This window comes from Tenrec ecaudatus, chromosome 6 (genome assembly GCF_050624435.1).
Source record: "Tenrec ecaudatus isolate mTenEca1 chromosome 6, mTenEca1.hap1, whole genome shotgun sequence".
Classification (NCBI taxonomy): domain Eukaryota; kingdom Metazoa; phylum Chordata; class Mammalia; order Afrosoricida; family Tenrecidae; genus Tenrec; species Tenrec ecaudatus.
Window position 1 is genome coordinate 65,106,470 of NC_134535.1, and position 13,652 is coordinate 65,120,121.

The 13,652-nt window shown below is 47.9% G+C and overlaps 1 protein-coding gene across 1 annotated transcript in view; it reads right to left on the bottom strand.

The window, feature by feature from the left end:
- The window catches only part of HMGA2 (high mobility group AT-hook 2), a 140,239-nt gene that overhangs the window by 14,829 nt on the left and 111,758 nt on the right, over positions 1-13,652 (bottom strand). The window lies entirely within an intron of this gene.

The window sequence follows — 13,652 nt, forward strand, 5'->3', positions numbered from 1 at the left end:
AAACACCCTAAAAGGACTCATGAGCATTCAATTCCTAGCCCCTCCTTCCTGCTCCAGTCAGCTGAAAGCTACACCTCCCTCAACCCCCACTAATCCTCTTTCAGCCTCTATAGAGCGGCCTCTTCTCAGGAGACAATCACTTAACATGGGCTCTTTTGTGACGGACTTCCTGCACTCTGCATGCTGTTTCCCACGGTCTCCATGTTGGCATGTATCGGTACCCTCCTGCTTTCCACAGCTACATACATGTGTAGGTAGCCATTCATCAGCCGGTGGAGTTTTGGCTTGTTCTCACCTCTGATAGGAGGAGGAACGCTGCTAAGAACATCCACCTACAAGCTTCCGTGTGTACATGGGTTTTCCTTTCTTTTACTTGGATACCTAGGAGCCCTGAGGCAGTTCCACGAAGGAACTGCTAAGCGGTTTACTTCCCCATCAGCCCGCAGGGAGCGAAGATGCCCGTTCTCCAGAGAATGCCGATGCTTGGCATTCTCGGTTCCTTTGAAGATGGCCAACCTCCGGGTGTGTCCATCTGCAGTTCTCCCAATGCAATTTTGTGATGGACTAATGAGCCCTGAGGTGGCACCAAACAGGTAAGTGCTGGACAATGCTGGCCTTTCAAACCCACCCAGGGACGCTTTGGAGAAGTTCTAATCTGCAACCCATGCGGTCACCACGAGTGGGCATGGACTCCAGGACAACGGGGTTGGCATTCTGGGTTAGTGACTGCAACACTGAGCATCTCTTCACATGCTTAGTGGTCGTTTGCGTACCTCTTTTGGAGAAATGCATACTTGATACATTTTTAATACGCATAAAAAGAATTTTAAATCCTTTGTCTCAAAAAAATATTTGTGCTTTTACTACTGAGCTGTAAAAAAAAAACCAAACAAACCAAACTCACTGCCATGGACTCAATGCTGACTCACCGTGACCCCCTGTGGGTTCCTGAAACTGTTAAGTGCTGCCCAGAGTGGAAAGCCCCATCTTGCTCCCGAGGAGCTGTCAGTGATTTCGACTGCCGTCTGGGCAGACTGCGGCCCAACTGGTAACCACTACACCACCAGGGCTCACTGATTGAGCTGTAAAGAGTTCCTTACATACTCAGTATAGAATCCATAGAACCAGTTCCTGATCAGACATTTGATTTCCTAGTGCTTCCGCTCACTCTCTGGGTAGGTCTCTCCCTTTCTCCAAGGGCTTGTTTGCAGAGCACTTTGCTCTCCCCCTCGGTTTTCAGCATGAGGTGCGAGAGGTGCGGAGAGGGAAGCACCCCTCTCTGGAGCAAACATCTGAGATAACTTTCCCTAGCCAGTCCAATTTGTTTCCCAGCAATTAGAGGACCAGCAGACCGTCTCCCTTTGATACTGGCAAAGGGGGGTTTAAGGATTACTTCCTGTCCCCAAACTCTCATGTTTGGATATAAGCCTTCCTTATTCTACGTACTCCACACCACCGCTATGTGTGGATACAAATGCCCCACTGTGATGCTGAGCGCGCACATCCTCCTGTATAAGGGAAGGAAGAACAGGCTCCAGCCGTCCTCATTCCTCACGAGCAGACGGGGCTACCCCCACTCTCTGGTCGACCAGTGGAGCTTCCAGTCCGTCCCTGGTCCCCTCTGATGGTGTGGCACTTTGTTGTCAGAGTGTTAAACAAGTTACATACTCCTGTGTAAAAATCAGATAAAAAGAAACCGGAAAGCTGCTCTTTCTCGGGGGGAGGGGTGCCCAAGTGGGGAGTGGGCGGCGGGCATTCTTCCTTTTGGCTTTAAGTACGGTGGAGAGGACATCATCAAAGCTCGGGTTAGGCGCTGGCGTCTCTTCTCCAGGTGGAATCGAACCAAGGACTGTGAGAGCTTCTTGCCTCCTAGGGCTGCACCGTGCGCGCTCCGAGAGGGTTCATTTCACAAGGGTCGCTCACTTTTCTCTGTCCTCTCTGGTGACACCTGCACACAGGTTTACTCCCAGGCCGTCTGAAATCTACAAACGTTCGCTCAGGCTGAAAACACACACACACACACACACACACACACACACACACACACACACACACACACACACGTCCCCGCCTCTTTTGGCCAGGGACCCAGCATTCATGTGGCTCCTGCGGAGCTGCGGCTCAATGAAAGCCTCTGAAAGGGCTGCCAGCTCACCCAATTTTCCATGAATTAGGTCCTGACACTTCAATGAGGGGAAAGACAATGTCTGAAAGGGCTGCCAGCCCTGGCTCCCGGCCTAGTTCGTGTCACAGAACTTGTACCAGCTGCCCTCGCACACAGCACTTCATACTTTTCAGACCACCAAACAAACAGAGCCTGAGTGCTTTCGGCTGGGGTTGGGGCTGGGCCGACAGGAGGCTTGCCCGGCCTCTGGCACCCAATGGCTCCAGACTGGACAGAGAAAGTCTTTTTAGGGGGTGGTGGTGGTTGTTTTGTTTCATTTTTATGAATGGCTTTGGCCGGAAATGCAGACTGCAGCATAATACTACAGCCATTCCTAAAAAGGGAAAGGAGGAAAAAGCAAAACAAAACAAAACTCCTCCTGGGAGCCCTTTTTTGGACACCAGACAAACTGGGAGGCGCTCATCCTCCTGGAGGCATCTCCAAGCGTACGGCTCGGAGCTTTGCCCTTGGAAGGCCAGGCACAGCGGCAGGCAAGCTGTGCGCACAGACACAGACGCTACGTCTTTAAAAGACCTGAAGGGGTCGCTAGAAGTCAGGACCCGGCACCTAACCACCACAACGTACACTCATCTTCCCGGCGGGTCAGTGGTCTGTTCTCACGTACCTTTGTGGATAAGTACTATTTTCTATATAGATCTATTATTTAGAGGCTATAGTTCTTTCTATGTACTCTAACATCTGTCCCCCTTTTCTTGCTGGAAGGGCCCAGGACATTTTATTTCCACTTTCTCTCAGGGAGATGGAGGCCAAGGGAATTTTCTAAAGCTGCAACAATCCGGGGTGGTGGGGGGTGGCTTCCCATTTTTGTAATCATTGGAAACTTGTTCTCTTCCTGAGCACCACCACCACAAAAATCCAGATCCAATTCAGGAGAAGAAGCTGTCCTTCATAGCCTTAATGTCTACCCCCTAACTCGCCTTCCTCTTTGGGACCTCTCAGGATATCCCACAGCCACCAGAGGGTGGGGTCGGGTAACCATGGCTTCCTCAGTGGCCACCCCACCATTCTGAAAGCAGAATCCTAGGAGACAAAAGGCAGACACACATGCCGGCAGCCCCGCCCCACTTTGAAATTCTGCCTTCATGATCAACCATGGAGGGTCTGGGATAGTCCCTGTTTAACGAGTGGATTTCATAACAAATGTGCTTTCCCAGGGGCCCTGGTGGTGGAGCGGTGGCGAGTTGGGCTACCAGGTGCCCCGAGCGGGGAGGATGAAGCCTATAGGGTCGCTATGAGTTGGAGCTGACTCTACACTGTGAGAATGCTATCCAAGAGGAGCCTTGGGCTGCTAAAAGAGGTGTCTGGATTGAAACTGCTGGCCGCTCTGCTGGAGAAAGATGAGGGTGCCTGCCTCCAGGAAGGTGACAGCCGTGGGAAAACCCCAGGGCGCCCGCCTGCCCTCTCCTACAGGCCCACTGTGAGCCAGGATGGGTTTGACAGCACGGAGGCTCTACCGGAAGCCTCCTCAGTTGCTTACACTATTAGACCAGGCAGATGACCCAGTTTCGAGTCAGTTCATGCACGTGGTGAGTTGTCACGGGTTTGTCCCTCTGCTTGGCTTGCAAAACTCTCAATGTGCTGAGATTTTAGGTCCATGATGTTGAGAGATGGCTACAAACGTAAACTTAGAACCCATTGCCAAAGTGCATTCTGATTCATAATCGCCCTGGAGGGCAGAGTAGAAGCGCCCCGCCCCCCCCCCCCCCCAGTTAGAGACGGGACATTTTTACAGAAGCAGTTAGTCTCAACCTTCTCCTGAGGAATGGCTCAGATTGCTGACCTTTTAGATGGCGGCTCAACGTGCAAATCCACAGTGCCACCAGAACCTTCCCACAAGCCTGCAATAAAGCCTCTTATCCTGCTGCGGCATTCACACTTTTAACTTGGGGGGAGGGACACAAACTCCTCCTAGAGTGCAGCAACCAGGAAGACACCCTCCCCCAGCCTAGGCTTGGAAGAAATGCTTTGGATCACTGTTTCCGTATAAATAAAACCGGGAGGACAACAGCCACCACCCATCAACCATATGTTCCGTGCAAAGGTGTCTAATCACATGGGCTATATAAACATAGGGATGTATGCGATTTTTACCCTGGACTAAAAACTCCAACGAAACCCACAACCACTTACATCGATCCTATATAGGGTCTCTTGAGATGGTAAATATTTATGGGACCAGGCAAGCTCCCTTGGAGAGGCTGGTGGGTTGCAACTGCAGTTGTGGCCTGACACCCAGCTGCCCTTGAAAATCCATGCAAACAACAACAAAACCACCCAGTTACCATTTCCAGTAGACTCCGACTCGCAGCAGTCCTATCAACTCACTCGCTCTCCGGGCCATCAAGCGGAGCGTTACTTATGCAGACAACCCTATGGTTAAATTCCACAGACAGAGCTTAGGCTACTGCGAGCAGAGCCCTTGACCCTGACAAACCAAACCCACTGTGGAGGAGTCAGTTCTGACTCACAGAACTGCAAAGAAAAGGACGGAGGTTTAGATTTCTGAGCTCAGATGGCAGATTCGGATTTCTTCTTTCGGAAGGGAAACGAGGTATGGAAAATTCTAAGGCCCGTAGAGTATTTGCTATCTTAAGATTGTTGTAGAAACTCTTGTGTAGGAAATGGCTCGCCACTCCATTTACTGCAGAACAATGAAGGGGCTTCCCAGGCCAACTGAGAATTCAACCCAGGGTTCCAGGAAGTCTAGGTATTCCAAAGCTGACACTTGAGAGGGAAACCATCCTTCTGGTTGACAGTGAAAGAAAACGCTCCCTGACAGAGGGCCATTCGCGAGGGGGGAGTGCCTTACAGGGAAAGAGGCTTGGGTCAGGCCTCTTTTGAAGAAGTGGGCTACAGTGTAAAGGGTGATTACTAAAGAAAACGGCCTTTCTATTGGATCTCTATGCAGATGGGCCTTTGAGCTTTATAGCCCCGGCAGAATTTTAATCTAATGATTTCCCTTGTTTTTGGTCAGCCAGTAGAAGGCTGCTGTGCCCACTTTAAAAAACAAGCAAACCGTGAATGGATATACCGGACGGGATAAGAGCCAGACAAATAGGTAAATAAGTTAGAATAATAAGAATATATAACAATCATAACAAGGGTTGCTGGGGGAAGGGTGGGGGAAAGGGGGTAAAGGGGAGTGGATATCAAAAGAGTTCAAGAAGAAAGAAAACGTTTCGAAACTGATTGTAGTAGCAAATGTCCATATACGCTTGATCTATTTGATTTGTGGACTGTTATAACACCTGTAAGAGCTCCCAATTTAAAAAAAGAGCTCCCAATAAAATGACGCATAAAAACAAACAAACTCAGATGCCCGTCGCATGGTTTCAAACCACGGAAGGTGGAAGTCAGGGTTGTATCCTCTCACCACACTTACTCAGTCCGTATTCTGAGCAAATCATCAGAGAAGCTTGCTTAGAAGAAGAAACATGTGACATCAGGATCGGAAGAAGGCTTATTAGAAACATTTGATATACAGATGACACAGCCTTGCTTGCTGAAAGTGAGGAAGACCTGAAGCTCTTGCTGAAGAAGATCAAGGATTACAGCCTTAAAAGTGTGGATAACAACTGAATGTCAAGAAGATAAAACATCCTCACAATCGGACCATTAAGCAAAATCATGGTAAATGGAGAAAAGGTACAGGTCGTCAGGGATTCTGTCTTGCTTGCATCCACAACCAATGCTCATGGAAACAGCAGTCAGGAGCTGCATTAGGTACATCTGCTGCACAAGACCTCTTTAGAGGGCGGAAGAGCAAGGATGTTAATTTGGGGACTTGGGGTGTGCCTGACCGAGGCCATGGTGTTCTCCATTGTCTTGTGTGCATGTGGACGTTGCACACTGAATAAGGAAGACCGAGGAAGAATCGATGTATTTGAGTCATGGTGCTGGAGAAGAATGCTGACAAGTACCATGGACTGCTAAAAGGATAACACAATCTGTCTGGGAAGCCGTACGGCCAGAGTGCTCCTTAGGGGCAAGGACAGCAAGAGTTCATCTCACATACTTTGGACATGCTGTCAGGTGAGACCAGTTCCTGGAGAAGGACATCATGTTTGGTACAGCGGAGGGGCAACGAAAGAGAGGACGGCCCTCCACTCAATGGATTGACACTGCGGTTGTTGCACCCAAGGGATCAGGCGTAGTGACAACGGCAAGGATGACACAGGGACGGGCAACGCTTTGTTCTGTGGTGCACAGGGTCCCTGTGGCTCGTAGCCCGCTCGTTGGCAGCTGACAACAGCACCAAGTGACTGTTGCTCAGCCGGCAGCTGCTTCTGGCCCGCAGCATGGTGCTTTTCATGGAGAGCAATTCCCTACTCACTGCATGGTAGGGCCTAGTTCCCAAGCGATTCATTAAGAAGCAAACAAAGCAAGCCTCACTTCTACATGAGTTGTATTTTTAGTGAACAATATAACAGTACTTGCACGTAAGTAAGGTTTCAGTGGAATCTGGCAACATAGGAACCTTCGTTGCTAAACTCCCAACAGTGCTTTCCACCTAAATTGGCTCAGTGAAGTGGGGGTGATGATATTTGAGTCTACGCTACCCCAAGGCTGCCAGCTTCGTCCTTACCCTGAACTTATCCCTGCCGTTTCCGCAACATTCCAAACAACACACCCATCTGTTCAGTTCTATCGTGTCACACCGTTCAGCTTTGCCCTGGTTGAAATGTACTAGCTGGTCTCTAGCAACAACTGCTCAGTCACCTCCATTGCGTCCTGGTTATCTTCTGCACAGAGGACCACACAGCCCGAAGTCAGGCACAGAGTCAGGCCTACACAGAGGCCTGGTGGCTGAGGAGTTACACACTGCCCTGCCCACTGCAAACGTGGCAGTTCCACACCACCATCTTCCTGGGAGAAAGAAGGGGATTTCTCCTCCCATAAAGAGCTACAGTCTCTGAAACCCACCAGGGACGTTCTACCGTGTCCTCTAGGGTCGCTACGAGTCAGAATCGACTCGATGGAAGTGGGTTTGCTCCAGACAAGTCCCTGTCCATTCCCTAAACACACAGTTTACAGGAACCAATCAAGGCCAGCAACAGATTTGCCTTGGCTTCCACCAATCCTTTTGCCCCAAGTAGTTAGTTTAAAGGTTTTGCAAGATGACTCTCTACCTGTATAAAAGCCTTTGCCATTCATGGGTGTGTGGAAAAATAGGTTTTTCATTCTCGGTGCTTCTCTGATACACTTTCTTCAACTGTGACATTAACCTGACTGGAGTAGCAGTACCATGGTCAAAAATGAAAATTCTCTCCTTCCCAGGTTATGTACTGAGCTGCTAACCTCAAAGTCAGCAGTTCAAAACCACCAACTGTTCTACAGGAGAAAGACGAGGCTTTCTACTCCTGAAAAGATTTACAGCCTTGGAAACCCACAGAGCAGTTCTTCCATGTCCTATAGGATCACTGAGCCATGAGTGACCCGATGGCAGTGAGTTTCATGAGATAACGTGAGCCACGTGCTTGATGAAGAGACACCTTATCAGAAGGGAGAAGCAATAGATGACGCTTGGTAAAATGGAAGGTCAGGGAGCAAGAGGGACACTCACTGAGATGGATTGCAATTGTGGGCTCAAACATACAGACGCATATAGAGGAGGTAAATGGACCAGGCAGTGTTTTGATCATATATACTTTGAGTCGGAGTCGATTCAATGTCAATGGCAACCTAAAAGAATGAAGAGATATTCTTAACTCTGATGTAGGGCCGCTATGAGCTGGAACAGCGTGAACAGTCAGGGGACGTTCCACTTGGGGGCAGTGGATTTGGTGGGTTAAAATACACCCTACACCATCCTTGGGCTGGTGTCTCTCCATTCTCAAGGCTTCCTCTGTTGAGATTAACTCTGCTCTCTAGTGGCGGAGGTCTCAGCAGAGATGAACAGCCACCCACCATAATTTCCAGTTGCTGATGAGTTGATTCTGACTGGGCAGCCCCAAGTGTATCCGAGAACAACTGTGCTCCAGGCATTTTCAATGGCTGACGATTCAGAAGCAGACCGCCAGACCTTTCTTTGGAGGCACCTCTGGGTGGACTCAAACCTCCCACCTTTTGGTTAGCGGCTAAGTGTGTTAATTAAGCCTTTGCATCGCCCAGGAACTCCCCTACCAAGACTGGCTAGTGGCAATGTTCGTGAGCTCAGTCAAAGCCTGGGTTGGGCCACGACTTCCCTCCCCTGTGAGGACTGTGCGCAATGCGTACATCTGTGGCCATGCATGGTTACAATTTGACGGTAACATCTGGCCCTGATAGTTCAAAGGAGATTTTGTAGTTCTCTGTACAAAGTCTCATAAGAAGTGATAAATCTACGGGGAGTTTTGGTAATATCTCTGGAATGTCTACTCGATATCGGGGAGGCGTTCTTCATTTTCTACTCCACTTGGTCTTCACCCTTAGAGTGTAATACAACAGACCAACGTAAGCATCACTGCTGAAGTGTTTATTGGATGATGAGCCCACGGTGCCCACGTGCGTCTGTTCCAGGACGAGGAAAGAAGCACAGCAGCTCCACTGTCCCTGTGGAGTCCCGTGGGTCAGTTCTGACCCACAGCAGCACCATGTGGTGGCGAGGGTCTGCCCCCGAGGGTTTTCTGGGCTGCGATGTTTATGGGAGCAGATTGCCAGATCTTTCTCCCACGGGGTAAGCAGCGAGGGGGTTCAAACCAATGATCGCCCTGGCTGGCAGCTCAGCACTTGACCCCTGCTCACTGTGTATTCATGGACACCAGTCCAACTCAGCGTGGGGCCAGGCCCCAGCAGCCCCCAGATAGGCAGATTCGGGAGTTCTCTGTGGTCTCTGGCTTCTTTTCGGTGCCTCTTAAAACCACTACCACCAAATTCACTGCCCACGGGTCAATTTGAACTCACAGTGACCCTCCAAAGGGTTACCTGAAACGGTTAGTCTTTATGGGCGCAGACAGCCTCATCTTTCTCCCATGGAATGGTTGGTACGTTTGAACATAGTAAGTTTTACAATGTGATTTTTTAAAAAAGTTGCCCTACATAAAGGAACCAAGAGAGAAATGGGAGAATAATATTATTTCTGGCAAAAAAAAAAAAAGAGTTAATCTGTTTCAGTCCTGTTTCCTTACCCTACAGGTTTTTGAAAAGAAGCACAAATATATTTGAAAATGTATCTTTAACTATATATTCACATATACTTAAATGTTCAAATTTGTTCACTTATTTCTCTCTATACACACACACACACACACACACGTCTATGTAGCAAGTGAGAGAAAGATATGTTTCTTTTCAGATAACTAACTAGTCACAAATATATACACATGAGGTTAACAGCACTATCAAACACACAGGCAAGGAATCTGTTGCCTACTTTCAAACTGTACCTAGTGCCAACTTTGGCCAGGCAGAACATTAAAGTTAAATGTTCTACGAAAATAGACATCTAGGATATAGTGAAAATCAAATGAGATACTATTGGAGATCAGAAACTGATCAGTCAAAATTAAATCTCGATAACATTGCCTCCTTATTCCGATAGTGGTAAACTGGATTTGGACTGAAATCTGACACTAGGGTTTTGTACGTAAACACCTAGGCCTTTTCTTTTGTGCACCTAGGCCTTTTCTTTTGTGCTTATGACAGAAATGACATGATGGCAAAAATGTTTCTAATTACTTTCATTTCAACCAGGGAGATTTAGAACCAGTACTTAAGGCAGCACCTTTGTTCCTGGGTACATTTGTCCTGGCCTTGGACGGAAACATTTGAAAACAGTTTGACCAGAGTGATTTAAGCTTCCAGTGCTCCCCAGGAGGCTAAACCAGGGAGGAAATGGAAGTTATAAAGCTGAATCCTGATTTGAGCCATTTCTTTGGGAAAGAGTCAGTCTGTGCAGCTGTAACAGTGCCTGGTCTCAGGGATTGCAAAGGGCTAGCCCATGGGTGGAGAGCGCTCTGACACGCCACTGAGTGCCGTCTCTCGGAAGACCTTGATTTAGCATTCTTTCCTTGGCACGAGGGGAGGGTTGTCAGAAGTGACTCAATGGCAGGGAGTTGAGTAGCAAGCGAGTTGCTTTCCTTGCAGGAAACCTGCTGTGGAAGTGAGTTCTCTTCCCGCCACAGCCTCTCAGCTACCCAGCTGCAGAGCAGCTTTCCAGAAGATTCCACCTTCCCAGGTTTTCTCTGGACTAATGTCCCTTTCTTCAGAATCGAATGAAAGCACCTCCATTCTTCAGAAAACCAAATACTCTACTGAGTTTAGCTCCCAAATCGACTCTGCTTACAGTTCAAATGACCTGCTGGGTAACCTCTCAACTACCACTCAGCTAGCCTTTTCTAAAAAGGAACAGTTCTGAATTCTGTGTCCTATTTTCTTAAAAACGACCAATCTTTGTCTTAGAATAAGTATGGCCAGAATGTTCCTGCGAGGCACGCATGAGGAGGCTGCACCTTCATGTGCTTTGGACGCGTGGTCAGGGCATAATGCTTGGTAGACTGGAGTGGCAGAGAAAAAGACGCAGAGCTTTGCTGAGATGGGCTGACCCAGTGGCTACTATAATGGGCTCAACTGTAAGAACAACTCTGAAGATGGCGCTGGAAGGGTGCATGGTCACCCTCTTTGGTACCCAAGGTTGCTGTGAGTTGGGGCCATCTCCATGGCCCCCGAGAACCACAAAGATATCTTGGTTTAGAAAGTTACAGAACTGTAGGGTTGGACTCAGCTTCCTGGTCACATGTGCTGAACCACACGTTCCTCAGCCACCATTGAGAAGGAGATGATACTCTTCACTTTGTGTTTTTACCACTCACATGTGGAGCCCTGGTGGCGCAGTGGTTGGAAGTTGGGCTGCGATCTGCCACGTCAGGAGTTCAAAACCACCCGCTTCTCCCTGGGAGAAAGACGGGGCTTTCTGTTCCTGTAAAGGATTATAGACTTGGAAACTCACAGGAGCGGTTTTACCCTGTCCTATTATAGGGTCACTCTGAGTTGGCAGTATCGATGGCAGTGAGTTGGTCTTTTGGATCACGTGGTAATAACACAACGATATAAAGTTTACCAAGTGATTTAATGCATACGCTCTATTGAGTCCTCTCAAGAACCATCTGCAGGGAACTCGGCTGTGCAGATTCACACGTGCAGAATTCACACTCACAAGGTCGTGCATGGCTTGCAAAGGACTACCAAGCAGGTTTAGAATGAAGCCACCCTCCAACCCAGGCTGCAAGTCTCCCCATGTCTTGCTCTTGTCCTTTCTGTTCCAGCTGACTGCCCCAGGAGAGTCTTAAGGGAAAACTGTCAATTTATTCTGCACTTTCCCGGCACCCTTATGGAAGACCAGTGCTACGTCCACCCTTCCTCTCTCATCGACAAAATTAACCTTTCTTTCTTTTTTGATGATAAAATGAGTCTGCCAAGACTGTGATTTTACTAAGAACAATGACCAAGTAAGAAAAACTGGAAGAAAAAAAAAAAGAAAAACTATTTTAATGTGACAATTAAAAACAATCCTTAGTAGCTGATGCCAGGGGCTTAAGTGGAGAGCAAATGTTTTGAGAAGGATGAGGGCAATGAATGTAAAAATGTGCTTTACACAATTGATGTATGTATGGATTGTGATAGGAGTTGTATGAGCCCTAATAAAATGATTAAAAACAAAAAAACAGCAAAGAAAACAGTAATAACAAAGATAAAAATTAAGAAAATAATGCCAGTTTTTAAAAACAAACAAAAAATCCTTAGTTACAAAAAAATGCTTCCAGTATATTTAAGGGATAAACCAGCTCTAGAGAAATAGTTCTACAGTGGTAACTTGTCTGGAAGAAAAAAATACATTCATGTCAAGGTCAAGATATCTTAGAAATCTATTCCTACAAAACAGATTTCCAGTAGGACTCTCATCCTGCTAGTCTGTCCTCTCTATAGATACTTTCCTTAATCCTTCTATTATCACTGTTTTTTGATCCCCTCCAAAAATTCCATGGGAAAAAACAAATCATCGAAGGCTAAAATATCCATGAAAATGCTAACGGATGATTTTTTTTGGTCTCCCCTTGTCTATCACTAGCTCTAATCTCTGAATATGATGTAACTGTTAGCTGTAAATCTCATGGTATCTATCACATTGGAAATAGATGGACAAAGTCCCCATGGGGTTTATAATCTCACGTGATCCCTTATTATTTGCGATTAAAAGGTGGGGAGGAAAAAGGATGCTTGCCTTCCTGCACAGACTCGAGATCAACTGTGCAAAGCTGGGCCCACCTCCTTGCATTGTGTCGTCTGTGGCTTTGTATTCTAGGCTCTTGCCTGGCGTCCTCTCCTCTCTGGTCTCCGCAGCCACTGGCTGGTGCTACTGGGCATGTGTTCACTCCTTTGGAATGTGACCACCCATGGCACCTATTTTTTACCCAGGATAGATATAAATACACATTCCCACCCAGAGCGAGTCGTTTTAAACACTCCATTTGAAGTCTACATATAGATGCATAATATTTATACATATTTACACAAAGGCACGGTTATGAGCCAGCTGTCTACGCTGACCATTTCATGGCCCAGCCTTGGAGATGTGGTGTGCTTAAATCCTGAGCAGACCACGCCACCAATGGAAACTTCCCAGGGAGTTTTAACAAACAGGGAAACTGCTCACCCACCTGCCTCGGCCTCTAGCATAGCCCTGTCTTCTGCATGGAGTAAAGATTCAAAAAGTGTCTCAGGCTATTCTCAAGACCTCTTCACCGCCTGGAAGACGTGCTTCTAGCAGAGGCAGGATACAGTGGTGTCCTCCCACTTTGGGGTACAACAGGCAACACTGACTCACACTCACTGTGAGAGTTGGGCTTTGTGTCAATTTGGCTGGGCCAGGTTCCTCAGTGGTTTGGCAGTTGAGGTCTTGTAATTCCCCAGGTTATGACCGAACACACTGTAATCCACTCAATCATGGGATTTAATCGGAGTAGCCGAACAGTTGTAAGAAGATTAGGGTGGAGGGAAACTTCCTTACTCACATCACAGCCCAGCCCAGATGCAATTGGAAGGAACTTTCCCGGGGGGGGGGGGGGGAGAAGGGGTGGGGGTGCGGCGCTTACTTCCTGTGTAAGTGCACCATGTGGGAATGCTTGCTTGCATTTTGCTGGGTTTGGATTCTGCCTTTGGCTAGTCAATCTCTGGTTCTTTGGACTTGAGCCAACAACCGGCCCTATTACCCACTCATCCCAGGAGCCATCAGCCTGCTCATCTGACTTGCTGACCTTGGGTTCATCTGCCCTTGCAGCCACCAGTCTGTGGTGTTCCAGCTGATCCTGGGGCTCATCGAACCCTAAAGCTAGGAGAGCCAAGAGAAGCCTCCAGCTTAGCATGTGACCCAGGAGCTTGGAACAAGCGTTGGATTTCTCCACGTCTACACCTGTGTGAGCCATTTTCTTATCTATCGCTCTCTCTTACTTACCCTAACCTACTTACCTAATCACTGGTTTCGATTCTCTAG